The sequence below is a fragment of the Lissotriton helveticus genome, chromosome 6 (genome assembly GCF_964261635.1).
Source record: "Lissotriton helveticus chromosome 6, aLisHel1.1, whole genome shotgun sequence".
Classification (NCBI taxonomy): domain Eukaryota; kingdom Metazoa; phylum Chordata; class Amphibia; order Caudata; family Salamandridae; genus Lissotriton; species Lissotriton helveticus.
The window spans coordinates 906,967,054-906,994,467 of record NC_136067.1 but is presented as its reverse complement, the minus strand read 5'-3'; the positions used below and the strand labels follow the sequence as shown (position 1 = coordinate 906,994,467).

Sequence of the window (27,414 nt, the reverse complement as noted above, 5' to 3'; positions counted from 1 at the left end):
GCAAATGGTGACAGCATGTTAACATGCTGTAATGAATAAGGGTTAACAACACTTATTTCTCACCCTCCCTAACACACATATTATATTAATAGCTAAGAAGGTCTCTTTGGGTTTTAGCAGGGCGGGCCCATACCTCAGGATCCTAGAATGAAGAGATCACATCAGCATACACCAGCTCTCTCTGCATGCGAACAGCATCAAGTGTGTTTGTGTGCTTCAAGCAAAGCAATATAAAACCCGCCTAAAGCCCAAAGTTGGCAGAAGCTGCACTTATGTTATGTCTATGAAGGCGCAAAGATCAGACCTCATAACAATTCAGTATCGTGTTGTTCCTGAAGCTTCAGCACTCTCTGTACAGACATAGTTTATTAAGCAAAGCTGATATCAGAGTAATAACATATTATTCTCATGTAAACCACAACGAACTACTAGGTTGAAAGCTAATCAACAATTAAGTGTTGTGTGCAGAAGCAGCAAAAGGAAAAATGGCGTTTAAACATGTAATGAGCCTATGCTAACTTAACGCATTATAAAGATATAGAGTAGCTATATGACACCCCCCCATGATCCGAGGACAGATAAGATAAGATAAGATAAGGGCAACTTCATGAAAGCAGAGTTCAAGAACTATGAACAACCTTATATTTATAAAAAACTACAGTAATCAAATCAAAATATAAAAAATGTCAATTTCAGAATTCAACAGCACTCAAGCCAATAGGACTGGGAGGTGAAAAAATGCATCATCATAAACCAATAAGGTTCATCAAGGCAAGACCGAATATGCAAAATATGCAGCAACAGCCTCCAACAGGAAATCACCGTCTTCATCCGAAAACAGTTCAGCCATCCAATTCAAAAGTTGAAAAGAACAAACGTGTTCTCCCAATACTGGAGCCTCTATTACTATCAGAGGACAACTCGGTGGGTTTTCAAGAAAGCTCAGTGCCAAGAAATCTTGCGCTGCTGTAATAATGTTCCAAGGACCCATTAGTCCATGCATCGCTGCCAAGGCCATAATCCTGTCGCCAGTACAAACCAACTCGTGAGTAACGATGGGACTCATCAGCTGATTAAAGTCGACTTCAGGAGAAACCGGTCCGCAGAGACACAAATCAATGGCCCAGTCAAAATCACAGCTTAGGCAATGAAACACAGGCTGGGCACAGGTGAAGTAGGAAAATCGAAACGATAATCCATATGCCGTGCTTAAAATCGCAAGCGGCAGCGTGCCGTAATATTCAAGCATCCGGTTGCGAAACAGCGCCAGGAGGGGCTGGGCGACTCCTTCCACATGTGGGGCATCCATATTTAAGGAAGCAAACAACCACCAGAACGGCTGCCGCTAGTGCCAGTATAACCGGGAATCCACCAAACAAACTTGAAAAAATGGAAAGGAAGAAAGCAGGGATGACTCCAAAGATTTTTTCAAATGAAGTTACAAGACCACTGCTAACAGATTTTAAAAAATGCACCAGCCCAGTTGTGGAGGACGCGTTAAAGATAGAATGTACCATCTCGCTGAAATGCAACGGTAAATCAGTATTTAAAAGAGCCTGAACCTCAGTACGGGTATTAGCTATGTGAAGAACGAAAGTTTCCCTAGCCAAACTCAAGGCCACTTCTTTCTGGGACAATAGAGCCCTTATTCTGCTCATGCCGCTGAATTCTGCTTTCAAGGTTGGGATGCGTGGCCAGATGGAAACATCCCTATTTTCATGTGTGGTGGGTACAGAACATTTCTGCAGCATACTACACGCTCAGTTACGGTTACCACATAAGCAACACCTCTAATTAACACGCAACAATCTTCATTATTTAAAAGCAAATAACTTCCGTTTCCCAGCAAGGTAAAAGTCGGGGTGATTGCAGGAACTGGAGTCCCTTTTAAAACACAGGCTAAGTTCGGATGGTCTTGGTTACAAGAACCGTGCAATTGTATATGCCTACACATTAGCGAATGGTCTGGCGTTTCTGTACACTCCTCCCCATTCAGATACACCTCCTGTCCGTCTTTCAAACATCTATAAGTGAAAGGAAGGGACCAGACTTCATGGAGAAATGCACTACCTAAGGGCTCATAGCGACCTATGGCAACATATCTCATACAATTTGTAAATTTATACAAAGCAAAAGGTAAAGTTATTAAACCGTGGACAAGCCACGTTGCAGCGTTGGCCTCTGCCACAGAAAAAGGCAAGGACTCCAATCTCTCAATATGTAACATAGAAAATGAAGCATCTCGAATGGAAAGCAAGCGCTGCTTGTCAGTCAAATTAAAGGGGGCAAAGAGAGAGGAAACATTCATGTACGTCCATGGCACCTTGCCAGCTTTCAACGTTTGAAGGGTCCATGCAAATTGCATGATAGAACGTAATTGAGTCTGACCATGGTACAACACAGATACTTCATCATGCACAATATCCACTACAGAAGACACAATATTATCTAAAGTGTAAATGCGGGAAGAAAGCATGTTAATACTATTATCTACCACAGCAAGCACTTTTTCTAGATTGGCTTGATCTATAGCTCTAAGGCGTGTCGCAGCCTCAATCTGTGATGTCTTCCAGATTTCATTGTAAACAGCATATATCCATCTCTTTGATCTACCACTAGCCGGGCCCTTAATGAAATCATTCAAATCGACATCATCATTCAGCTTTGCAAGATGTAATTTAACCGCAGACAATGTTGAATGTTTCAGCCAATTTTGACATAATTTGCCCATAGAGTAAGTTGTGACAGAATGCTTGGTTGCAAAACGTGGATCAGGTCTGACCTGTGTAAAGCCATCAGATAAACCTAGAAAACGGTGCTGGCATGAATCAGCACTTCTGTGCCACATCAGCCAACCTTTCGGATCCATACTGGATATGTTAAAGGATGAATTCAGCAATAGGGTTTGCAAGTCCCTACTTGAAAACTGAGTATAATTACTCCAGCCTGAATATTCTTCTAACTCTGGGATGGTCGGAGAATTCAATTTTTTAGAAGTAGCCAATCCAAAGCACGTCGTTTGTGAAATAGAGGAATTCAAAAAACAACATTTGATTCGGGATGAGACAAGCACGGTGCAAAGCCTCAGTGCCTTGTACCTGCCAACTTTTAGAACCCCAAACAGATTTTAAGTCAATAGTTTCCTTCCATAATTCATAGCCGCCAATAGCCAGCTGAACAAGAAAGAACTTCGAATACAACAATTTGGTATCGGTAAGTCTAACCTTGGACATAGGCTTCTGTGTCATTTTGAAGTAAAAGGACTCGGGATTAGACTGATTGAAGTCAGTAAAATAAGTATACTTTTTCAAAAAAGTACTCGAACTGCCTTGTTTAGGGCTTGGGCAATGCTCCCATTGTGTATAATTTACAGTATTCCTTCTGGATGCTGTTTTATGTAAGAAGTGATTGCCAAAATGTTGAAAGCAAAACAAATCACCATAATTAGCAGATTCTAAGTACAAATCCTCAGCATCAAAGGCAGCATAGTATTTCAAATCAGAAAACAAAGACTCTACGGCCTGAACATCCCAATCATCAGAACAAATGTTTTGTTTCACAACATCCCCCATGTTAACCCTAAGCACATTGGGGACATTAACAACCTCGGTAGGGCCATGAATTTGAAACCTGACGGCATCCCACACTATCCCATCAAGGACAGGCCAAGCAGTGATGTTAACAAATGTCAAGTCTCTTTTCAACCTGTGTGCAGAATGCGATGAGGAAAGGGGGGCCAAAGTTCCATTCACATGTCGAATGCATGTTCTCTCTTCGACATAGTGTCCATTCATAAGTCGGAAAAAATAAAACACAAACCCAATTGACATAAAGAGGTAAATTGAAAAAAGCACCAGCCAAATATATGTCCAAGGGGGAATTAAAAAATGTTTTTTAAATAAGCTGGCATAAACTGCAAAACGTGAGGGTTTCTCTGAGGCATTGGAAACAGTGTCAAATGAAAATCTGGATTCTGTGGCCAAACGGGCTTGCAGGTCAGGCATGGACAAGTCAGTGGGGTAAGTATAGTCTATTTCAGCAAGGTCTGTACCGGGCAAAGTACTCAATAAAGGACTGGAAATAGCAGGCAACTTGATTGCCACTTCAGTTTCATGATTAGAAGCAGTGGGCAAAACTGAATTTCTCACAATGGAAGGACAGGAAACAGCCGGTGTCATGCTAAGAAGAATCGGCCACTCTGTGTATCTTGACATTGTCAATTGAGATAAACCTGTTTTCCTTACGACCAGGAAGTGGTGGTAAAATGACTGTTCTTGTGCCCTTCACTCCAAGTACTGGAACCGGAGCTCGATAGGAAGGACCAAACTCTTTCTTGTTATCGATCTTCTCCCGAACCAGTTCTCCAACTTGGGGTAGCCAGCCGACCACCGGGATCTGCAACGCAACATCCGACGTGGAGGGCAAATGTTCCTTTGCAAGACTGTCTCTGGTCTTTTGTAGATCCTGTAAAACAGTACAATGTTCATCTACGTCAAAGGTTGTGGCGCGAGCCACGCAGTCTAGACCGTCAAGGTCAGGGACGTACATCTTGATGCCAAAGAGCATTTTGTATGGGGTCCGCCCACCCAAAGACCTTCTAGGGAGATTATTAAGAGCACGCTGCACGCCATAGAGGTGGGCTAGCCAGTTTCTGCCAGTGCCTATAACTCGAGCTGTCAAAGATTGCTTTAAATCACGGTTCATTCGCTCCACTACACTATTACCCTCAGGTCTGTAGGGAGACGAAAACTCGACTTGGACCCCCATCGAAGTCATGGCATCCTTATACGCCTTAGAGGCGAAAGCCGGACCCTGATCCGAATGGAAGGTACCACAGGCAAAAATCCCTACAAAGATGCGCAAATCTCTAATGACAGTCCGTGAATCAGCGCTGCGATGGGGCCAGACCCACACAAAGCGTGTGCATGAATCAACTGCTACTAAGATGTACTTATACGCAGTATCAGAGGAAAAAGGACCGCAGTGATCTAAATAAACACAACCTAGCGGTGTATTAGAAATGTACAACTGTGTCTGTGGCGGACGCGCAGCAGTCGAAGGTTTAATCTGCTGACAAATGTCACAAAGAAGGACATAATCACGTGTCTGTTTGTACAGTCCCCGCCACCAAAAACCTTGTTGTAATTGAGTTACAGTGGCCGAGACGCCCGCATGCGCAGACGCCACACCTTCATGAGCCGCTGTAATCAAGTCAGCCCTGCGATCCGAGTTGGGAATCAAACGTTCCCCAACATCAGGAATTTTCACAAAAGGAACCTGTTCGGGACTTAAGTGGTATGTGTACTTCGAAGGGAACCCCGAAGGATGTTTACCTCCCTTCTCAGTGGCAGCAACAGCCGCCAAGATGTCACTATCAATCGTACTTTTGGACCGTGTAACTGCTGCAACTAAGTATGTAGACACCGCTGATTTTGCTGCTTCATCAGCAAGCGAGTTACCGACAGCGTGGACTCCAACACGGTGGTGGCCAAGAGTATGAATTACAAAAACGAGCGGCAACTTAGCCTTAAGCTCCGCCACTCGAACCCAGATCATCTTATGTTTTATTGTGCTACCCTTGGAATCACGAAAGTCATTCTGAATCCAAAAGAACAAGTTTTCATTGTAAGACTGGACACAGTAGAAAGAATCACTTACAATAAGAGTAGTAACACTAGGATCTGCGTACTCCAACGCTAGAGAGAGCACGAAGCTCTGCCAATTGTGCGGTGCAATCTCCCAGTGGCAGCGTGTGCACTTCCCTGGATATGAACTCATCGTTCAACATAGCACCGACCACAATGGTGCATGCGGAAACGTAGGCATGTTTAGAGCCATGCGCAACCTGCGCCGAACCATCAGTGTAAATGATGCAATGGAAGTCCTTCAAAGGTTGCATAGCTAGAGGAGCAGGATGAACAAACTCATACTGCAAGTACTCTTGCGACCGCAACGAGGCGTCAAAAATAAACGTGACATCCGTGGACGTCAAGGACGCAGCCCACTAAATCCACCGAGGGTGCAAAGCTTTTGAATTCGGTACACTGGCTTTCGTGACTGCCTCCAAATGAGGACAGGGTGTTACAACCAACATGTGTTTCCCCTGTGACAGAGCCTGTTCTTTAAGAATAGCCATCTGTACAGCTGTTAAAACCTTTTCCACAGTGGGAAACCGCATCTCAGCTGAAGTGTACAAGTGTGACTTGTAAGCAATAGGTACTGTGTCTCCTTCATTAAAAGTGAGGTACGTGAAAGCCACTGTCCCCGGTATTATTCTTATCACCAGGTTGGTATGGTTATCACGAGTAAGTAAGAACTTAGAAGCGAGCAGATCAGCCTGCAAGGACTGCAAGATGGCTGAATGCTCAGGCAGCCAGAATGATTTGGAAAAAGTTGGTTGTATCAAAGCATACAAAGGCTTGATACGCTGGGCATATTCCGGAATGTATGTCCTCCCGAAATTCAGAAAACCCAGTAAAGACTGTAATTTTTTCAGTGTTGTAGGAGCGCGCAACTGTGCACATTTCTCCAAGAAGTGAGGTGCCAAACCTCTACCTTCATTGTTGAGCTCATAGCCCAGGAACAACACTGTGTACTCGGCAATGTGCGATTTTGCAAAGTTAAATTTGTAACCCATGTCTGCAAAGTTACAAATGATCGAATTTACACGACACAGATGCTCCCAAATTTCGTCGTCAGTGAGATATATGTCATCCACATACGAACAAGCATCTGGGTCGATCCTCTCCAAAAGAGAGACAATGCGAGCGGTAAATATACCAGGACTATTCTTATAGCCCATTGGGAGACGCCGGAATTGTTTTTGGACCCCAGCGCAAGTAAAACTGGTCCATTGGGAGCTAAAGCTGTCCAATCTGTGGGCATAGAAACCGTTGGATATGTCAAGCGTTGTTTTAAAACGCTTACGCACTAGACTATCCACTAGGGCAGAGCCGTGAGTATTCTGTACTGCACAGTTACGGCAATGCGAGTTCAAATGCCGGTAATCCAATACCAAACGATATGATCCGTCAGGCTTGGTCACAGTAAAAAGGGGATTATTCATCGGTGACACACACGTTTCAATTACTCCCTGATATTCTAATTGTTCAAGGATTTCCGCGACGGAAGCTTTTGCCTCACGCCGAATGGGATATTGAGGTTGAGGCTGCGGCTGAGACCGCAAGGGAATCTCATGGCTAGGGGACAATTTATCCCAACCACACTGGTTACGGTACAGAGCCGGTGCGAGAGCCCGAGCCCACTCTTCTGCAAAATGCTGCGCATGCTCTTTCGAGACTGTGTTCGCGAAACTGGGGAGGATTACCTCCTCCCCTCGCGGTGCCGCGAGCACAAAAGGAGGGGGCCAGTCAGCCTCCGAAAGCAAAATATCATATGTAGAAGAAAGATTTTCCCAAAATACCCCTTTGACGGTACGCTGTATGTCACCTTCAATTAACAGGACAATTTCATAAAGTCTTTCAGGGGGAGCAAGTCTCGTATCGGCTGTTTCTATTACAACGTAGACATCAGTCGCTGTCACCCTCAGTAGTGGACGCAGCGCCTCTCTCACTATGGTAATCTCCGCCGCGCTGTCCAGCAAGGTCAGAGCCCACGTCAGATTCCGAAGCCGCGTTCTCACTATCTGTGGCATATCGATGCGCTGTTAAGGCTGCGACTTTCTTTTTCGCAAAATGCGGTCTCTTTGGCGTAGAATCCTCCTGCTTCGCCGCGCCGTCTGTCTGGCGGGACTGGCCACGTCCTTGTTGGCCACCACGTCCCCTACCGCCTCCTCCTCCACCGGTCTTCGGGGCCGATGAGTCCTGAAAGGAACGAGGAGAGCGTTGATCAGAAACCTGAAATCGATCAGGTGATTTAATCATCGCGCGATCGCGCAAATCATAAACTCTCTCTGTCGGCGCAGGAACTTGTTGCACAGGATAAGAATCCTGAGTCTGCTGTTGTTGCTTCCCCTGTTTCTGTTTTTGAGGCCAATTTTGTTTTTTGGACTTGGGCTGGACTTCTGCAGTAGCAGGCTGCCCTTGTGGTTGTTTCTTCTCCTTGATAGGAAAATATTTCAGACCTTTACTTGTGCGACCTATAGTTTTATATGCGGCCACAACAATCTTCGCTAACTGTCGGGGTTTTTCGGCATCGGGTAGAGCAGCCAAAGCATTCGACACCTGAAAGTTCACCGCATCTCCCTTTATATTGGAGAGGATGAGATCGCTAACAATCTCAAAAGAACCACACAAGCGCATACCCAATTCAACTGCTGCTTCCGGTCCGTGATCATCCTGAACACGTTTAACGATCATAGGCAGTACGGACATAGACGGGGTGCCGAAACACCTCGTATAAACGGCCGCAAAAGTTTTCCCCCAACTTTCACAGTCAACGAGTTCAGGAGTTAAATCCTTAGGCAAAGTAATCGTCAACATTCTATGTTTATCAGCAGGAGTAGAATTCGGAAACACAGCCTCCAGTTGGTCAAACTTCTCGGCAAGCCAGAAAGGGAAATCATCTTTATCATCGGGTCGCTTACCAAAAACCGAATTGACCATAACGGGATTGAGTCTCAAACCGCCATGTTCCGTTTGAACGGCCGGACCCCCCGAGGGACCTCCCGGGAGATGACGACCAATGTATTGCACTAATGCACGAATCACGGCAATCGAGACAACATGTAGTCTGCGAATATCCGCTAAGGGACAAGCGCCGTGATTCGGGTGCGGGGTGAATCCACCCAATGCAGGCCAATTTGTGCCTGGAATGGACCCAACCTCGCAGCGGACAAAGGGTGCTGCCAATGATCAATAGGTATTTCCAGTGCCCTGTACGGTGTATATTCAGCCGGTACAGGTGAGGGTGTGTAGGTGTGGAACACACCAGAATTTGCGTCTACTCCCGGAAACGTTACCCACGAATAAAACAGTTCGAAAGGGTACGCCGGATCTGCACACACCAGCAAAATCACAGCCAAGCCATCTAACGGGACTTGGAAAGCCTGTAAATGGTTGCGCACCGCAATGCGACTATGCTGCGGGATGGCCACAGCCTGCGCCATGATTGCACCGGAACTACTGAAAAAACAAAGGAAACTTTGTAGCACAACTGGGTAGTAATTCAAAGAAACCGTTTTAGATAGAATCAAGCTTGAAAAGACCTATTTCAAAAAATAGGTAGGTTTCACCGACACCACCGTTTTCCGGAAACGACAGTGAAGGGGTTAAGGTTTGAACAACATACTACTCGAGTGTCATGATATAAGTCCACCAACGTATGGGCGCCATGTAGCAGGGTTTCTGTTCTCCCACAGAACTGTGCACAGAGGATTGGAACCTCAGCGAATTAGGGTGACCCAAAACTCACCTTAGTACCCAACAAACCCCTTACCGAGCTAGCTACAGTGTCTCATTGGTCATAACAAACTCCCAATGTTTAGACAAACCAGAACATGAGCTTACAATACCTCAGGTTACGTGGAACACATGAGCACTCTTTCGTTATACAATCATTTCAAACCAGAACGTGGAGTAAATGAGGACACGTGCACATTTGAAATATTTATTTACTAATGCCGTCTTCTCAGGCGCAGTATCTTAGATAATACAAGTAAACATATTACCAGAAGCAAAATTATCAGCATAGTTACTAGTCCATAGAAATCAAATGGTGACAGCATGTTAACATGCTGTAATGAATAAGGGTTAACAACACTTATTTCTCACCCTCCCTAACACACATATTATATTAATAGCTAAGAAGGTCTCTTTGGGTTTTAGCAGGGCGGGCCCATACCTCAGGATCCTAGAATGAAGAGATCACATCAGCATACACCAGCTCTCTCTGCATGCGAACAGCATCAAGTGTGTTTGTGTGCTTCAAGCAAAGCAATATAAAACCCGCCTAAAGCCCAAAGTTGGCAGAAGCTGCACTTATGTTATGTCTATGAAGGCACGAAGATCAGACCTCATAACAATTCAGTATCGTGTTGTTCCTGAAGCTTCAGCACTCTCTGTACAGACATAGTTTATTAAGCAAAGCTGATATCAGAGTAATACCATATTATTCTCATGTAAACCACAACGAACTACTAGGTTGAAAGCTAATCAACAATTAAGTGTCGTGTGCAGAAGCAGCAAAAGGAAAAATGGCGTTTAAACATGTAATGAGCCTATGCTAACTTAACGCATTATAAAGATATAGAGTAGCTATATGACAAATCTTTCTGTCTTATCTCTAGTTAGGCCAAACGATTGTTGTTTCTGGCCCGTTTCATAGTGTGAGCAACATTCCGTTTTGGGTAGTGTCTTTGACTGAGGTTTATTTCAAGCCTACCTCTGCAACCTGTAGTGCAGTTTTAAACTGCTATTTCGAGCTAGTAAAATAAACATTTTGTCAGTTCTAAACCTTCCTTTTTAATACTTTTAAGTCAACCCTATGGCAGACCTTAAAGAGTCATGGAGCAGGATGCATGGTATTTAAAAATAGAACATGCGTGTTTAAGTTCCACATGTCCTGACATTCAAAACTCCTAAAGTCGTTTTTCACTGATGTAAGGCCTATCTCTCCCATGGATTAACACTGGATTGCCTTATTACTCTTAGTGTGTGCTAACTTCAGACTGTGAGCAGATAGAGAACTTATGTTTACACTCAAATTAATTGTAATTTGAAATCTTCTTGTGTGGTGAAGTCAGATTTAAGTTACAATGTTTAAAATGCCATTTTCAAAAAGTTGATATTTTTCTGCCCCAAACCAATTATGCCTTCTTGCCAGTGTCCTGGATCACATGACTGTGAATGGCTCTGCTGTGGTGGGTTGTGCATTGCTTCCAGATAGTGAGATATGGAGAGGAGCTTTACCTTGCCTTGATTACATTTCAATGGGCGCTACCTGCAGTACACACAAAGGAACCTGACACCAGGCCTGCTCTTGTCTTTGTCACCATACACAGTTTGGAGCCAGGGGAAGAGGAAGAACTGACCAGAATCAGTTTTGGGGGTAGGTCAGGGAATTCACCCATACAAAGGCTGGTACCAGGTATACAAATGGGACCTTCATAATCTCTCATTAAAATACTCCTGGGCTATTGGAAGATTCAGAAGAAGGACTGCCCTCCTGCCAGAAGGGATGCCCTGTTTGCTGGAAGGCATGCCATGCTGTCTGAAGAGGAAGATTTAACCAGCTTGCCTTGATCCCAGGTTATCTAGAGTTACTATAAGGGTCAGTTGGCTGATCTATTGTATTATCTACAGGGACAGAACAAGCTTACAGAGGCCTCCCTTCAACTGCCCAGGTGACCAGCATCAACTGGACCTGCCTAAGCTACACTGCTACGCTCAGCAGGAGTACATCCTGATCCGCAGAAGGAGCCCCTCAGGTCCTGGGCCCTTGGCTGGCATCAGTGATAGAGCTTCTCCTGAAGAGAAGGTGAGGAAAAATATTTTTGGGAGACCTCGTAACCACAAAGTGAGTTCTTCACACTGAGAATCGACCACCAGCGGAGACCACCAACGCAAAGCTCCAGCGGGACCTGTTCTTGGCACCAACAGTGGCCATCTGTGACAAACCTGAGACCTGCACTTTTTGCCGACAGAGACCGTCAGCAGCAATCAACCAACGCGAAGCTCTATGATGACCGGCTCTTCGTGCTACAGCAACGACTGTCAGTTCTTTGTGCCAAAAGCCTCATCTTCACTGCCCCCTTGAACAGAAGACTTCTCGCCGTACTCGAGAGGATAACTTTTTAGTGGGACTAATCTGGTCCCTGTATCCAACCCATGATTCATCGAAGTCTACCTGAACTTGAGACTTCCCCCGGTCTAGAGCAAGGAAATAAGGGTGAGTGGCGCTTTCTGCTTCTTGGCGCAATGTTTAGCTAAAACATAAAAAATGTATATCTCCTGTATATCTCCTGTTCTTCTGACTGGACTTTATTTATTTGGTGTCATTTTATTTATAAAAATTCACTCTGACTTTCCTAAATGGCTTAGTATTTTTCTTGAGTTGTGCTTTCACTTTATTACTGTTTGTGTGCTGCATACATACTTAATACAATGCCTCTAAGTTAATCTTGTTTGCTAAGCTTCCAGTGGGTTAAGCACAGGTTAATTTAGTGACTGTTGGGGTTGACCCTGACAGGGATTGTGTTTAATATTTGATTGGGGCTTCCTCCCTTCTCAACTTATAACTCGATTTTATACGAACATTATAAAACTTTATAGTGCCGACCAGGTTAGCACTATTCCCTAGTTTGAATATTGTTAAGCTTTACTTGACCCAATGTCATTGGAGGTGTCTGAACAAACCAGTTACATAAACAATGGAAAGACTTGTGAGTGAATACAATACACACTGTGAGCAGGAAGAACCTTGAGAAGTATCTAAAGGCTTCCTCCATAGAACAGGATGTTATTACAAAATAAACAGTGGACATTTTGCAGCATGACGTGCCAAATGAGAAATATAAACACACAATGAATATTGTGAGGCTGCACCCATATTATTTTAAATAGAGTTGAAGCCTTGTTGGGGCCTAGTTGAGCATCAGTCGAAAAACATATTTCTGTACATTTCAGAATTATCACTTAAATTGCCACAGACTCATACTAGTATGCACATATAACTCTAATCAGGAAAACACTTCTACAGAGCCAAGCCAGACCATTGGCTTGGTTATGGCTTGGCTCTGCCTATTAGTTTACTGGCTCGACCACTACTGTCATTTATCATTCCCAGACAGCAGAGTCAACAGAAGCTGAAGCAATTCAGCCTGCACAGCCCCATTGTGCGGTAGTGAGACAAAATATCGAAATTAAAATATCGATATACAATAATATCGATGTTTTAATTTCGATGGTATAGAATATCGATGTCCAAAATATCGAAAGACAGAATATCGTTTTTTTAAGGTATGTATGTTACTAATATCGAAATTTACTAATATCGAAATTTTGTTTAGTGTTATGTATTTTATTATGTTGTTTATATGTTTGTTAAATATGTTTTGTAATGTATGTTTGAAAATGAGTAAATTTGTTTACATTTTGCGTTTTAGTATCAGAGTGGGTTGTGGGTTTATAGGGGAATAGGGTGGGAAGTAATTTAATAATAATTAATTAATTAATATATTTTTGTAAATATTTTTAATTAGTAATTAATTGGTATTTAATTAATATTAATTAGTTAATTCATTAATATATTTTTGTAAATATTTTTAATTAATAATTAATTGATAATTAATTAATATTAATTAGTTAATTACAATAATTAGAGTTAATGTTTTAATATATATACTTTTTTTTATTGTTAATTAATTATTTGGTAATTAAATAATATTAATTAGTAAATTAAATTAATTAGAGTTAATGTGCTAATATATTTAATTTTTTGTTATTGTTAATTGATAATTAATTGGTAATTAAATAATATTAATTATTTTATTTAATTAATTAGAGTTAATGTGCTAATATATTTAATGTTTTTGTTATTGTTAATTAATAATTAATTGGTAATTAATAATTATTAAGTGATTAAATGATGTGATTTATTTATTGGTAGTGGGTTGTGTGTTTATAGGGGGATAGGGTGTGATATAATTAAATGTAATTAATTAAAGAGATTGCATTTATGTGTTGGTATTTATTGTTAATTAATTAGTAATTAATATGTGTTAATTAGTTCATTTATAATTACATCAATTTAATAATATTAATCGTTATTAATTGATTAATAGAAATTTATATTAATTGTGTTTTTTTGTATGTGTAGTGTGTTGTGTGTTAAAGGGGGAGTAGTGTGGGAAGTAATTTTTACCCCCATGCTATCAAACGCTTTCCCTACTGTTGCACCCTCTGGAGTGGGAATAGTAATTTAAACCCCTACGCTATCCTACGCTTTCCCTACTGTTGCACTCTCTGGAGTGGGAATAGTAAATTTTACCCCTACGCTATCCAACGCTTTCCCTACTGTTGCACCCATTGGAGTGGGAATAGTAATCTTTACCCCTACGCTATCCAACGCTTTCCCTACTGTTGCACCCTTTGGAGTGGGAATAGTAATTTTTACCCCTACGCTATCCAACGCTTTCCCAACTGTTGCACCCGCTGGAGTGGGAATAGTAATTTTTACTGCTACGCTATCCAACACTTTTCCTACTGTTGCACCCTTAGGAGTGGGAATAGTCATTTTTACCCCTACGCTATCCAACGCTTTCCCTACTGTTGCACCCTCTGGAGTGGGAATAGTAATTTTTACCCCTACGCTATCCAACGCTTTCCCTACTGTTGCACCCTCTGGAGTGGGAATAGTAATTTTTACCCATACGCAATCCAACGCTTTCCCTACTGTTGCACTCTCTGGAGTGGGAATAGTAAATTTTACCCCTACGCTATCCAACGCTTTCCCTACTGTTGCACCCTCTGGAGTGGGAATAGTAATTTTTACCCCTATGCTATCCAACGCTTTCCCTACTGTTGCACCCTCTGGAGTGGGAATACCAATTTTTACCCCTATGCTATCCAACTCTTTCCCTACTGTTGCACCCTCTGGAGTGGGAATAGTAATTTTTACCCCTACGCTATCCAACGCTTTCCCTACTGTTGCACCCTCTGGAGTGGGAATAGTAATTTAAACCCCTACGCTATCCAACGCTTTCCCTACTGTTGCACCCTCTGGAGTGGGAATAGTAATTTTTACCCCTACGCTATCCAACGCTTTCCCTACTGTTGCACCCTCTGGAGTGGGAATAGTAATTTAAACCCCTACGCTATCCAACGCTTTCCCTACTGTTGCACCCTCTGGAGTGGGAATAGTAATTTTTACCCCTACGCTATCCAACGATTTTCCTACTGTTGCAATATGTGGAGTACGTATATATATTAATTTATATGTAGAGTTTTTAATTCATTTAAAATATTTATGTATTAGTTATAATTTTTTTAATATGTTTAAAAGTTTTTATTGTATATTTGTAAAATTATATGTATTTTAAATTATTTTTACATTATTATTAATACATTTAAAAAACGATATTTTTATTTTCTATATTTTTGTACTACGATATTAATTTTTTGATATTTTTGTACTTACCTTTATGAAGATATAACTCCGATATTTTTGACTTCGATATTTTTGTGTCGATATTTTTGTATGTAGATATTCTGTCTGTCGATATTATGTCATAGATTCCCATTGTGCATGAGCCTGAGTGGCCTAGTGTGTGGAAATTCGGGGCGTCCATGCAGAAGGACTGTTGCCTAGCTTCTGGACACCTTTATATATGGTGCACTTGCTGGCCTGCAAGAAGGACCCGCCTAACATCTGCATCCAATGCACATGTAGAAGCTCCAGGAAGCAAATCTGTAAAGTCTCCAGCCTGCAGAAAGGACGCTTTCAGTTACTTGGGAGTTTGCTCTTGCCAAAAAACCATCCATCCTCTCCTTTCCATTCACCTGCCTGAAAGAAGCAATGTGTCTGTCCACATCTGGCCTTATTAATGTCCCACACCCCTCTAGCATCCTGGACGCAGTCTCCACCCCTAGGAGAGCAGACAGTACATTTGTTTGTGCAATGCTCCCTATTAATTGACCGTGCTCCCTGCAGTCTCAGCAGCATACCCCACCCCTGTCCCTTCCATGAAGGACCGTCTAAACACCTGCACATCCCATGTACGTCCCACAGCCTGCCAACTGGAAGCAGTATAACCAGGGCAATAAATGAGGGGCATCCAGCCAGATCTGTGATCTGACAGCTATTATTGAACCGGATCTGGGATCAGGTCTGGCCCCTGTCATATATTCTGAATGTTTCCCACTACACAGGACACATTTAGCAGTGCCTGCACTTTGCATGTTTCCTGTTCTGAGCAGCCATCTGCATGCCCTAAAGCATCTTTCTCATTCTCACTTCCAGATGGGCCCAGTACAAAGGTCTGATTTAAAAGACCATCAGCCCTCCTTATGTTCAGTATCATCGTAGCTGCGAGCTATCTGGTACTTAACACCTAGATGGAAATACAATGGAGGAAACAAAACACACAGCTTGTTATCACTTTACAAGTATGTAGTGGGCGGGTACCACGTGTTGAGTAGACATAGTAGACGTAGCCGAGCTGTGTTTCAATTAGTTTATTAAGTCCATAAGATGTATGGTGACAGCCCCACCAGAAGCATCCTGCTGGCTGCTCAGCCCATCTTCCAGCTGACAACACTCACACCAGGCACCCAAGCATTCCACTCATGTCAATCACACCAACATTGCACACAGAACACTCACACTGGCTGAGCAGCTAGGAACAAGGTGAAAGGGAACGTAATAACATAACATCAGGATACTACAACGTACTTAAGAGAAACTATGATCTAGAAACAGGTTTTTGACTTTGTTCAATCTTTGTATATTAAAAATATGCATACACTGTAAGAATGTCAGATGTATCTCGCTGTATGAGTAATAACACAAATAATTTTAAAGGCATTTTTATTTTTTGGAGCGCTACTCATTCCAATGTAGGGTGTCAGAGAATTTTACATCCCACACAAACATTATACAAAGACAATAAATCATATATAGGAAATGTTACATAAGACAATGAGGGTTGCAAGGTTTAGAAGCTACATATCGTCCTTACCGGCAGACATCCTATGTTAAGAGCTTGTGGTTGGAGAAAACACAAAGTCAAAATTTAAAATGTAATGCAGTGGTTGGGTTTGGCTGTACTAGTAAGACTTTATTACTACCAAAACGAACCCTTTTCAGCAACCTTGTGAGAAAAATAAACAATATTATTCTAAATTCATGATTTGTATTTGGCATGCAATTCCTTGATGCTTTTTATGCATCACTGTGCTATATTAGAAGTATTGCAACTTATGAATTGTAAGTAACATAAGGATCTCTGTGCCAAAAGCAGTAAACCATTTACCTATCTACATAAAACACAAATCTGTGATCTGCATGCTACACAATGTGCTTAGTAGCAAGCATATTAACCATCTATATTATCTCATGAGCAAAAACATAGACTAGACAAAACACAAATTTCTATAGCAAGTGCAATAACCACCAGAGTTGTCATACAAGTATTATTATACCTGGGGAAGTGAGAACCCACCTCCAATAATAATCACAATCTCTGTCCGGGTGAGCCACAAAAGACATTAAGTAATCCTGTCTTAACCCTCTGGTAGCGTGGCACAAAGCAGGCAGGCTTACTTTAGAGGTAATTTGTAAAGGATGTACGCAGTACACAAATAAAGTGAAACCACTACGTAAGAAAAATACCAAACCACGCAATTTAGAAAAATAGATTACATTTTAATCCATAAAATGACATAAAATGACAATAAAACAATCAGTAGAACCAGATATAGATTTTCGAAGTTTCAATTAATAATAGTGCCAAAAAGTTCAAAGAGCCACCGCGGTTATCTGGTCGTGCTACACTGGGTCAAAGGTTAAGGAAGAATGCAATAGAGTGCTATCCAGATACGAGGAATAGGTTCATCCTGGTGGAAAGTCGGCCTTCTGACTTAGAAACGTTTGTGGAGAAAAAGAGGTTGTTGACCACTGGCTGGCAGGGCAAGCTGAAAGCTGGATCCAGGGCAGGGCTCCATGATGCTGGGTTGCTGAAGAGTGGGGTCCCAGTGTGGTCATCAACAACAGCAGGAAAGCTCAGAGTGGGCGAAGTCCAAAGTTTTCGCCCAGGTAGGCCTTGATGTTGACGGTTGCTGCACAGCTTTGGTCCCAAATAAGCCCTATACTTTCGAACTTAATAACTTTTCTAGAAATGAGATCTCCTTCAGCAGGGCAAACCAGCAAGTTGAATCTGACCCGCAATTCCACCACTTCTGCTCGATGGTGGTCTCGGCCTCCCACTGGTTCTTTGGAAGAAAAGTTAGAAAAGGTTTCTAAGTCCCAGCTTTTACAGTTTGGGCAGGAGGAGCACACTCTAACACCAGCCAAGACTCCAGGACTTGGGCACCAATTGGGATTAGGAGTCACTCCAACAGAGGACATCAGCAGGGTCTAGTCCAGATCCAGGTGGTACTGTCAGCTGGACAGTTGTAGGGACAAGCTTGTTGTGTCCCTGTAGCTCAAACAGGAGGTCAACCAACTGACCCTTAAAGAAACTTCTGGGGTCCTGGGTTCAAGCGAAAAGAGGTTGCAGGGAGTTCCAGTCTTCTTTCAGACAGCATGATAGTGACTTTTTTGATCTGCACAGGTACAGCAGTGTTCTGAAGTGGGTTCGGAGGGTACCACATGTATGCCCAGTGCCAGCCTGTGGGTTGGGGAAATTCGTGGCCACTCCCTAACCAATGGGGTAAAAGGTCCCAGGGGTGACCTACCCGCAGAGGAATAAATTCTGTGATGTACACACTTCCTTACTGTAAACAAGTCCAATCGTACTGCTGCTTTGACGGTGCAGTGTGCTCATATGGCAGTGGGCTATTGCATTTGTACAGATCACAAGTGAAGAGTGTACAGCACTGTACCAGGCTCAGTTATTGTAGACCTTCTTCAGTGTTAGTGAGTGTTGTAATTATGTCCCCATAGTTTCTGGCAAGTGCAGTCCTGCATCTACAGCATCATCCCTGTGTTAATTTTTCAAAATCTAATTGCTCTGTCAATGCATTCATTCATGCATCCAGTCACTCCGCGATACAGTCAGTGATAGGCCCATTTTTACATTACACCACTCAGCCATCCACAGATACAGGGGGCGAGCCACTAAAGGCTCAAACCATCCACAGGCCAGATGCTTGGCTCTGGCTCAGCTTGAGTTCCTCTTCGACCCACAAGCCCAAAAGCAGATGAGCTTTTAAGGGATTTTTGCCTTCCACCCACTTTCTGTCCTCATGTCAGAAGAATTAAAGACAAACATTAACCCCTGTTGTAAAACAAGAGGAAGAGATACCCCACTAGTGGCTGAATTTCCTAATGTGAAACCATAAAAACTGTGATAAAAATTGTGTGATCCTAGGGAAATATTTATGTGACCACACCTTCTTCTTCTTCATTATTGCATAGGAAAGCACCTTGAAACATGCAAGTTCAGGACCCGTGCTTTACCAAATCCTCTCATGTTTTGATTTAAAATTCTATAATGTTGCTCCATGTATAACGAGAGCCTAGGCCACACACAGAGTGCTTGTGAAAACTCACTTACCTCCTAGTTCACTAATGGATTTGTAGTCCGGGCAGCGGAGACATTAACGTTTCTAAATTCATGTGATAATAAATGCCTATCAATGTACTCTTATAATCTGATTTTTTAAAGTAAAACGCTTCCACATGTTAAAGAACTACATTTTTTTGACTTTGAAACGATTTTACATGATGTTTGCAGCAGTTTCAGGAATCAGCTCGTGCATGGGCTCCTACAGTCAAGCTAGACTCTGGCTAAACTGTGGCTTGGCTCTACTTGTTAATTTGTTGCTATCCTACCTCTATTCAGGGGATTGTGCACACAAACCCGCCAATCAACAAAAATAGACCTATTGGCTTTGTGAATATTTGTTGTTTCATACACTTTGACATGCCTTAGGGCTAAATCTCCTGATTTTCTTTGATTGATGTGTGTCTTTCTGTAGTTTAATTGCACCATGTGCTGGAGGCTGCCTGCCATGAGTTCACAATAAACAGAACACAACAACTGACGTGTTGACTAACCTGCAACTTAGAGAGGTCAACAACGTTTACATGTATACAGCAACACATTCACAAGCTTAGCTTTTTCATCTACAATACAATAAGAAACACAAAGACTTCAAGGCATGTGGCCAACTGATTTAGAATGCAGCTGAACAGCAGTCGCCACCCCTTTCCTTTTTTGGTTTTGCCTCTACATCGCTTGCTCTGTGCTCCTGAAATCTATATGTATTTAATATGAATCTTAAAAGGAGCTTACATCCCGGCCTTACTTTTCATTCTATCGTGTGCTTGCCACTTACTTTGCCTCCGTTCCTATTGTTTGTAGCATACCATTTCCCGTTGTTAGGATTTGCCTGCACAGCGCTTGCACTGTGCTTGTTCTTCATGTGTTCATCTTATCAGTGTCCGATGGCGGAAGTACTCCTTTTCATCTGCTTAGAGTTTCTTTCTTATTTTAATTATCAGCAAGCATGCCACTTGCACTCCAGCCCTCCTCCCACTCTCTGCTCTGCGACATTTTCTTCTTTCCCAGAATGGTTCCTCTAATTTGCGATCAGCATTGTTTTTCTGAAAGCCTCAGAGCCTCCCCCTGTTCCCTCAGAGCCTCCCCATGTTCCCCTGACCCCCACCAGTAGTGCATGATCTGAGCAAGATGAGATAAGATATATTTGGTATTCCTCTGCATCGGTCTTCCATCCCTTGGCAGAGTCGTTCCTCAGCGTACTTCGTTTTTCACCGAAGTGGTACTAGGTCTCCTTGGACAGATATGGACTGTATAGTACTTCAGGCTGCTGATCAGATACGTGTTGCCATTTTAGAGGTGCTATCACTTGCACTAACAGCAACCCTCCAAATCACATTCCCTCTCCCCCTCCTACTCCCCCAGCCCACTGAGCATACCCGCCGCCTCCTCTCCCTGCTTTTTTAAGTAACATATGCAAAATAAACAATTGATGGACGGAATGCTAGACAATGCAAACATTCACCCCCACTCACAAGGATCTGGGTTTAATCCATCATTCTCTTGGTAAGTAAGTTAGCAGAAGAGTGACTGCTGCTTATTCTGATTTGGGCATGAATTTATTACATCTCCTCCATCCTGCCATTTAGCCACCCATTCATCCATCAGTTGCTTATTTACATAAGCACAGGCTATAGAATGCACATGCTCTCTTCGAATGATACCTAAATGTATCGTGGCACTAAGCTTCAAATTAGAGGCTCTTCTGAATGTAGTACTTCATTAAAAGCATTGCCATTATAATAAATCATTTATTCATTTCACATGCATTGTCACGCAAAGTAGTGCAGTGTACCTGCCGTACAAAAAACATGTATTGGTAGAGACTTGGGATTGCTGAGGGCTGGCATTAGTCGAATGCCCAGTATAGCGCTGTCATATTTGGTGGGCATGCGAGTGAAAGTGATGGAGTTTGTAGGCATCAATATTATGTCTTTAATACATTTTTTAGCAAGAGTTTCCAATCTGATGGTTATAAAGCAGCATTATTGGTGTACAGCCAATCACATGGCCCATTTAGAAACCATGTGTCTTATACCAGTGATCCAGAGTGAAGCGTGCCAAATTTGTATACATAAGCATCTATTTTAATTACTTCATTCATCCTATTTCCTCTCTGGGCCCATTACTAAACATTCATACAATCCATTAGATCCTCCGATGAATCTTTTATGTGAGCTAACATGGACTTGGATATTAAGAGAACATGGGGCAAATTCTGAGGACCTGGAATAAGAAATGCCAATCTTCATGCAGAAAACATAAACAATTTATATCTTTGAATCCACATGGGCAATTTGTTAGAAAATAATTCGCACCAAGAAATGACTCAAACAATATTATTGCTCAAGTATATCATTTATCTATGCCCCCATTTGAATACTCAATAAACACATACCACAATTTGTCTTTTAGATAATGAAATCATTTAGTACAAGTAATCACACAACATCAACCAATGCAAATGAATAAAGATTTGTTGATTTCCTAAGGAATAGGAAAGAGAGAGAGCATGCCAAAAATTGAGTTAACATTCAGTTTATACAAACCAATTTTTGCAGTGAAGATAACAGGTGAGAAGTCACAGATTATGTTCATAACTTTCCAGCGAAGAGTTATACCTGCACACTTTACCAGCCTGTAAAGTCCAGGTTGAGTCAGTTTGAAAGTTCAGTTCAATATGGGATAGGCATAGGAAACCAAAGTTCAGTCCGACAACTTGCCAGGCAGGGAAATGATAGCCAGCAGCCCGGACTCCTCCAATGGGGGCAACTATACTTCCAAAGGTTCTCAGTTTACGCCCACAAAGTTTCATTTCAGTCGTATGTTATGGTTTTCATTGGTTGTCCACAGTGGGCTGCTCATGGTGTGATCAATACCTCACTAGGAAAATCCGGAAACGTTAAGTAATCCTTTTCTTGAGTCATCAGTTTCAACAATTTTATAATTTGCATCCTCTCCTCGGAAGAAAGAAAATTCCATTTACTCACTGTCTGTTCATTCCCAGACGCTTTCTCCGGGTTTGCAATTGTTTTGTTACTTTTCTGTCAAAAGTGTTGCTGAATGGGAATAGGGCCTATTGTTCACAATCATAGAAAAAAACTTTCAGAAAAGTTCTCATAGCATCTAAAATGATGACTTCAACTAGATCCTGCCTTTCTGAATTAGGAAAAAGAAGCACCTGAGGCTTACATGTAAACTCACTAAAATCATTAGCACGTTAAGATTAATATAAAACACATTATCATGAATAATTCAGTGTCTCTTAGTATATTCACTTATTATTCTTTTCTTCAAAGTTTACATGTTAATATTAGGTACTGCTACTAAAGAAATACTTCACATATTTTTATTTTCCCAGCAAGTTTGATATAAATGTATCTTTGTTATTCCCATTTGGAATATACATATATTTTTGTAATAAAATGCAGCAAAACCTTTACTGTCAAGCATCTTCAGGCTAAACATTTAATCATATTCATCATGTTTTACTATTTAAGCATTTATTTTCATTATGGCACATTAGGTAATCAGCAGTATAATTCTAAGTTAACCACGTTTTATTACCTAAACACGTTTCTACATTTCATGAGCATATAACTATTTCCTTTCATTCTTTATTCATATTTTTTTAAAATTACGTTTTCAAAACATTTCTGCATGCTTCTACGGTGCAGTATGAGATCTCAAGTATTCAGCATCATTTTATTTGGCACATTTTGTTAATATTATATTAGTAAATCACGTCTAATGGTGAGAATTGATGGAGGCAGCAGTTTTTGAACTTTGACGCTCCATTAAAACTAGGTGCTGTCTCCTGAGGCGGAAGCCGGGAGAATTAGGTTGTCATACTTCTAAAAAAACTGTCATTATTATTTTGCATTTCCTTTGTATTTTGCTGAGATTTTAAAGCACGCAGACCTACCTCTCCTTATTCGTCACCCGCAGATTCCCCCGATTAGGCGCTGGGACCGGGAAAAAGACGCCGCCATATTGGGGGTAGACCCGGTTGCCGCACTAGCTGTTCGGCCCTCCCTCTTTTTCTTTATATCATGAGTACCCTAAGCCCGTCTGCGCCCGTCCACGGCCAGCCGGGGCTAGGGGCCACAATCCCTGCATCATTTGCTGGACAAAAAAGGTATTATAGCTCTGATCTTCTTCTTAGCATGAGGCCTACTGGGGAAGCCAGCTGCGCGCACCTTTATTACCCTCTAGATTTGCCTGCGACTTGTTCTTACTGTAAACATAAGCTGAATGCCACACAGTACCAGGATGAAAAGCTGGATATCAATATGCTGCTTTTAAATTGTAGGTCTCTACTTAAACATAGTCTAGAAATTGCACTCCTGCTGGATGAATATATGCCAGACGCAGTTTTCTAACGGAAACCTGGTTGACGCCAGATTCTGAACCCGATGTAGTACAAGCATTACTGCCGGGTTATCAGATTATGTGGAAAGATCGCGCCCTTGGGAAAGGAGGGGGCGTGGCAATCATTTTTAAAGAACAGTACTAATGCCGATGTACCTTTGATTCTATCCCAGATTGTGAAAGCATGTTTTTTTGTATTGATTTTTCTCCGAATAATTGTTTCTCGGGCACTCTTATATATCGCCCCCCAGGCCCTCTAAAGCAGTTTCATAAGGCCTTACCAGCTATTGTCGCCGATTTGGTCACCACTCCCGCCAACTTCACGTTGCTGGGCGATCTCAACATGCATTTAGACACTGCCTCTGACCGCACTGCCGTGGAGCTGGCAGGCAGTCTGGCTGCATTACAACTGGAACAACTGGTTGTATCCTCTACCCACATTAAGGGTCATCTTTTGGACCCTGTTCTTAGCAATTGCACTGAGCTTAAGGTAGGCTCGACTATCGGCCTCCCATGGACTGACCATTTGTTGTTCCCTCTTACTTGGTCCATATACAAATCATCCTCTTTAATTCCCACTCTACGGAAATCGAGGAACTGGTCCAGACTCCCAGGGGAACAGTGGACCAATAATCTTATGGCCTCTACACCTCCATTTAATAAGGAACCTCTTCTAGCCAACAAGGAGTACAATGAATGGATTCTGAACTCTCTTGATGCCACCACAAAAAACTGTTGTACATCTGGCCCCTAATTTCGTAGGGGGTTGTCAATAGCTATAGGCTTTGGCTACAAAGCAAGTGCAGAGGAAAAAGCTAGAAAAGTGATAAAAGGAAAGGAAGCCAAAGGAACTTCCTGGTCAGTGTGCTTTAAATGCACACGCTTGATTAAGGGGATTATAAAATAATAAACATAAAGCAAACTTATTTAACTTTAACCTATATTACGTTTGTCTTTTACACTGAATGCACGAGATAAAGGATGACTGTTTTACTTTACATGTTAGTGTATAACAGTGAGCAAATGCTGTGACTTAGGTTTGGCTGAAAACTGCAGCTTGGACTGTGGATTGTTTTCGATTTAGAACACGAGAACATGCCATAGTCATTTTGTGATGTTGTAATCCTTGAGTGTGCTTTTGCACTCGCCACCATAAACCGGTCAGTCGTAGCAAAATGAAGGCGCAGTTCTCTCAGCAAGAGATGTAACAATGGAGTTTGGTATAGAGATCTGAGCTAAAGTAAGAATGGGGAAACCATACAGAACTCTTTCAGGAAAGCCTTGGAAAACCTTCTGGAGGGAGAAATAAGCAGAATACCATTCCTTAAAAAGGATCACAAATAAAATGAGATGGTAGATGAGGAGCCCTGCAGGGACAGATTTCCATAGAGAAACTTAGGCTATTTTAACTAATTTAGCTGTAGAATTACATTTTGGGGTTACTAGCCTTCAAACACATATAGATACACTGTTATAGTCGGATTGCATTCTGATAGGCTTGGAGTTGATATCCCAATATACATAAAATCAATCATTAGCAAACATAAATCTAGGCGTACCTCACATCATTTAGTAGTGATGCCGCCTATGTTCCTTTTGTGATCCTTAGGGACCTGACTTACTTGGGTGTTGCATCATCGTCATCCATCCTGATAAACATTCACACACTAGTTTACCTCACCACCTGGATAGTGAATGATGTTATTGTTGGAGAAACTTATCACCTTTCTCAATATTTAGTTTTTAAGCAGGCTACCTTTGTTGCCCGCTCCTGCCCCGCCTTCATCATGCCTACTCTGGTCAAGTGTAGGACACCAAGGTGGGCCCACAAAGTAGCTTCTTATAATACCAATATCTATTAAATCAGCATGTATGTATGCAACTGCATGTATTCACTTTGTTGATTATGAATTAGAGAGCGCTACTTACTTTTTCTGATGTGGAGCTCCTTACACAGTGGGCAGCTGGTCTTGGTGTATCTGAAGCTTTGACTGTGCCCTCCTTAAATGTTGAATGTGATCCAGTTGAGAAAACACCATTTGAGAGCTGAGGTAATCTCTGCTGAAAATAAGAGAATGGCACATCATTTTTTTTTATAACAAATTTTTATTAAATGTTGTCACAAACATACAGCAATTGGATCAATTCTCCTCTCCTCCCCACCTTACTAGGATTAATCGCGGTACTGGCCTCCAATGCGACCTTGTCCGGCAGGTTGCCGCCCCGTGAAGGCTTCCTTGTCCAATCCGCCATATCCTTGGCGAAGAGAATGGCATATCATAACACACTCATACATTCTGACTAGGCCCACGCACTGTAGCAGGCCTATCATTCAGTGTAAAGGAGATGGCTGGACACAAGAGAGTCATACATGGAGGTTTATCTTTGCAAACACTGCAATCCAGCAAATGTTTGCACTCCTATCCATGCCTTACAAAATATGCCATTTGAAGAAGAGATTCTGCATTGCAGAGACACTACAACAGAAGAGGAATGACTGGCTAAAAGATTGCCTGTATCCTACACGCAATCAGCAATACGTGGTGTAACACAAGAGCATCGGTATCCTATTGACTATGAACCGGAAGCAGGAAGAAGAATAGTTCAGAGCTGGGACAGGCCTGAGTGGGGACATGTTCCATGAGCAGTGATGAGCAGAAGCAGAGCTGAGATATGAGGACCAGTGTTGGCTTCTGTTGATGTGTGGCTCTTTGAGTGCAATCATTGGTAAGTAAGTGTGTTCATCTTAACGGGTTTCTTCTAGAACTTGAATGTTATCTACTAGAATCTTTGTTAGTTGAGTTTACTGCTCATTAGTCTATGTTTCTTGCACATAAGAAGAAATACTTTTTTCTGATACAAACTATTTTCGGATTGAGTGTAGCGCTCAATCGAGTCTATCCAGGAAGTATCAATATTTCTTGGCATAATTTCACGTTGTAATGTGGTAAATTTCATCATGCTGCTGATTTGTGAGTCCGCCATTTGTTAATTTTGCCATAAAACAATGTTTTATCAATTTTCAAGTAAGTAAATGTTGCTGTGTCAAATTGTTTGGTATTTTGAACTCTCTGTCTTATCTCTTTGCTGATTAAAAATGTGTTACTTCAGGAGTTTGTTGTGGTTTTTCACACACTTCTGTTAAACTGATATTTTCTTCTGACTACACACTCTAGGACAGGCACGGTCTGCTGTAATAATGGGATATATTAAATGAAATTTGATGTGTACTAGATGTATTGATTGTAAAAAGAGGTGCTTGGTTGTATATAGTATTACCTACACTATAAAAAAATTGGTCGTTTTGGTGCTTGTTGTTAAATAAATGCTATACATACATGTTCTCATTATCTGATTATTGTTAGCATTTTTATTTATGAGTAGCTGTCATTTATTAGTGTGCAATTTTATATTTTGACTGACACAACTCTCCTGAGTAGGGATTTAGTAAATAATTTGTGCCACATATACTGGCAGGAGTGATGGAATTGAAAATGATAAGGTTTGGAAATCTACTGATGACACTAGGAATTAGTTGTGATATATATCTATCTATATATCTATATATATATATATTTATTTATTTATAGAGAGAGAGAGAAAGATTACATAGCGATTTACAATTGTTTTTCTGTCTCTTTGTACTGTTTTGTATGTTTTATTCATTCACAGTGTTGGGGTACACTTTTATTTTTGTACAGTTTTATGTAGCGCAAACTTGACCTAAAGGTATCGGGTATCAGAGTGCTTTACACGAGCACCAGTTGCATTACATAAGGACACTTTAATTTTTTTTGTTAGGCATGGGGAGATTAAGTGATTTGCCCAGAATCATAGGATGTTACACGTCCTTGAGACTGGCT

The 27,414-nt window shown here is 41.7% G+C and overlaps 1 protein-coding gene across 2 annotated transcripts in view; it reads right to left on the bottom strand.

Moving 5' to 3' along the window:
- The window catches only part of CCR6 (C-C motif chemokine receptor 6), a 145,726-nt gene that overhangs the window by 25,507 nt on the left and 92,805 nt on the right, over positions 1-27,414 (bottom strand). The window contains exon 2 of one of the 2 annotated variants that reach the window (XM_078646881.1): positions 25,481-25,609. The gene's annotated coding sequence lies outside the window, so the exon portion shown is untranslated. Of the gene's footprint in view, positions 1-25,480; positions 25,611-27,414 lie in introns of those variants that run through there. The other variant, XM_078646882.1, reaches the window with a different exon arrangement.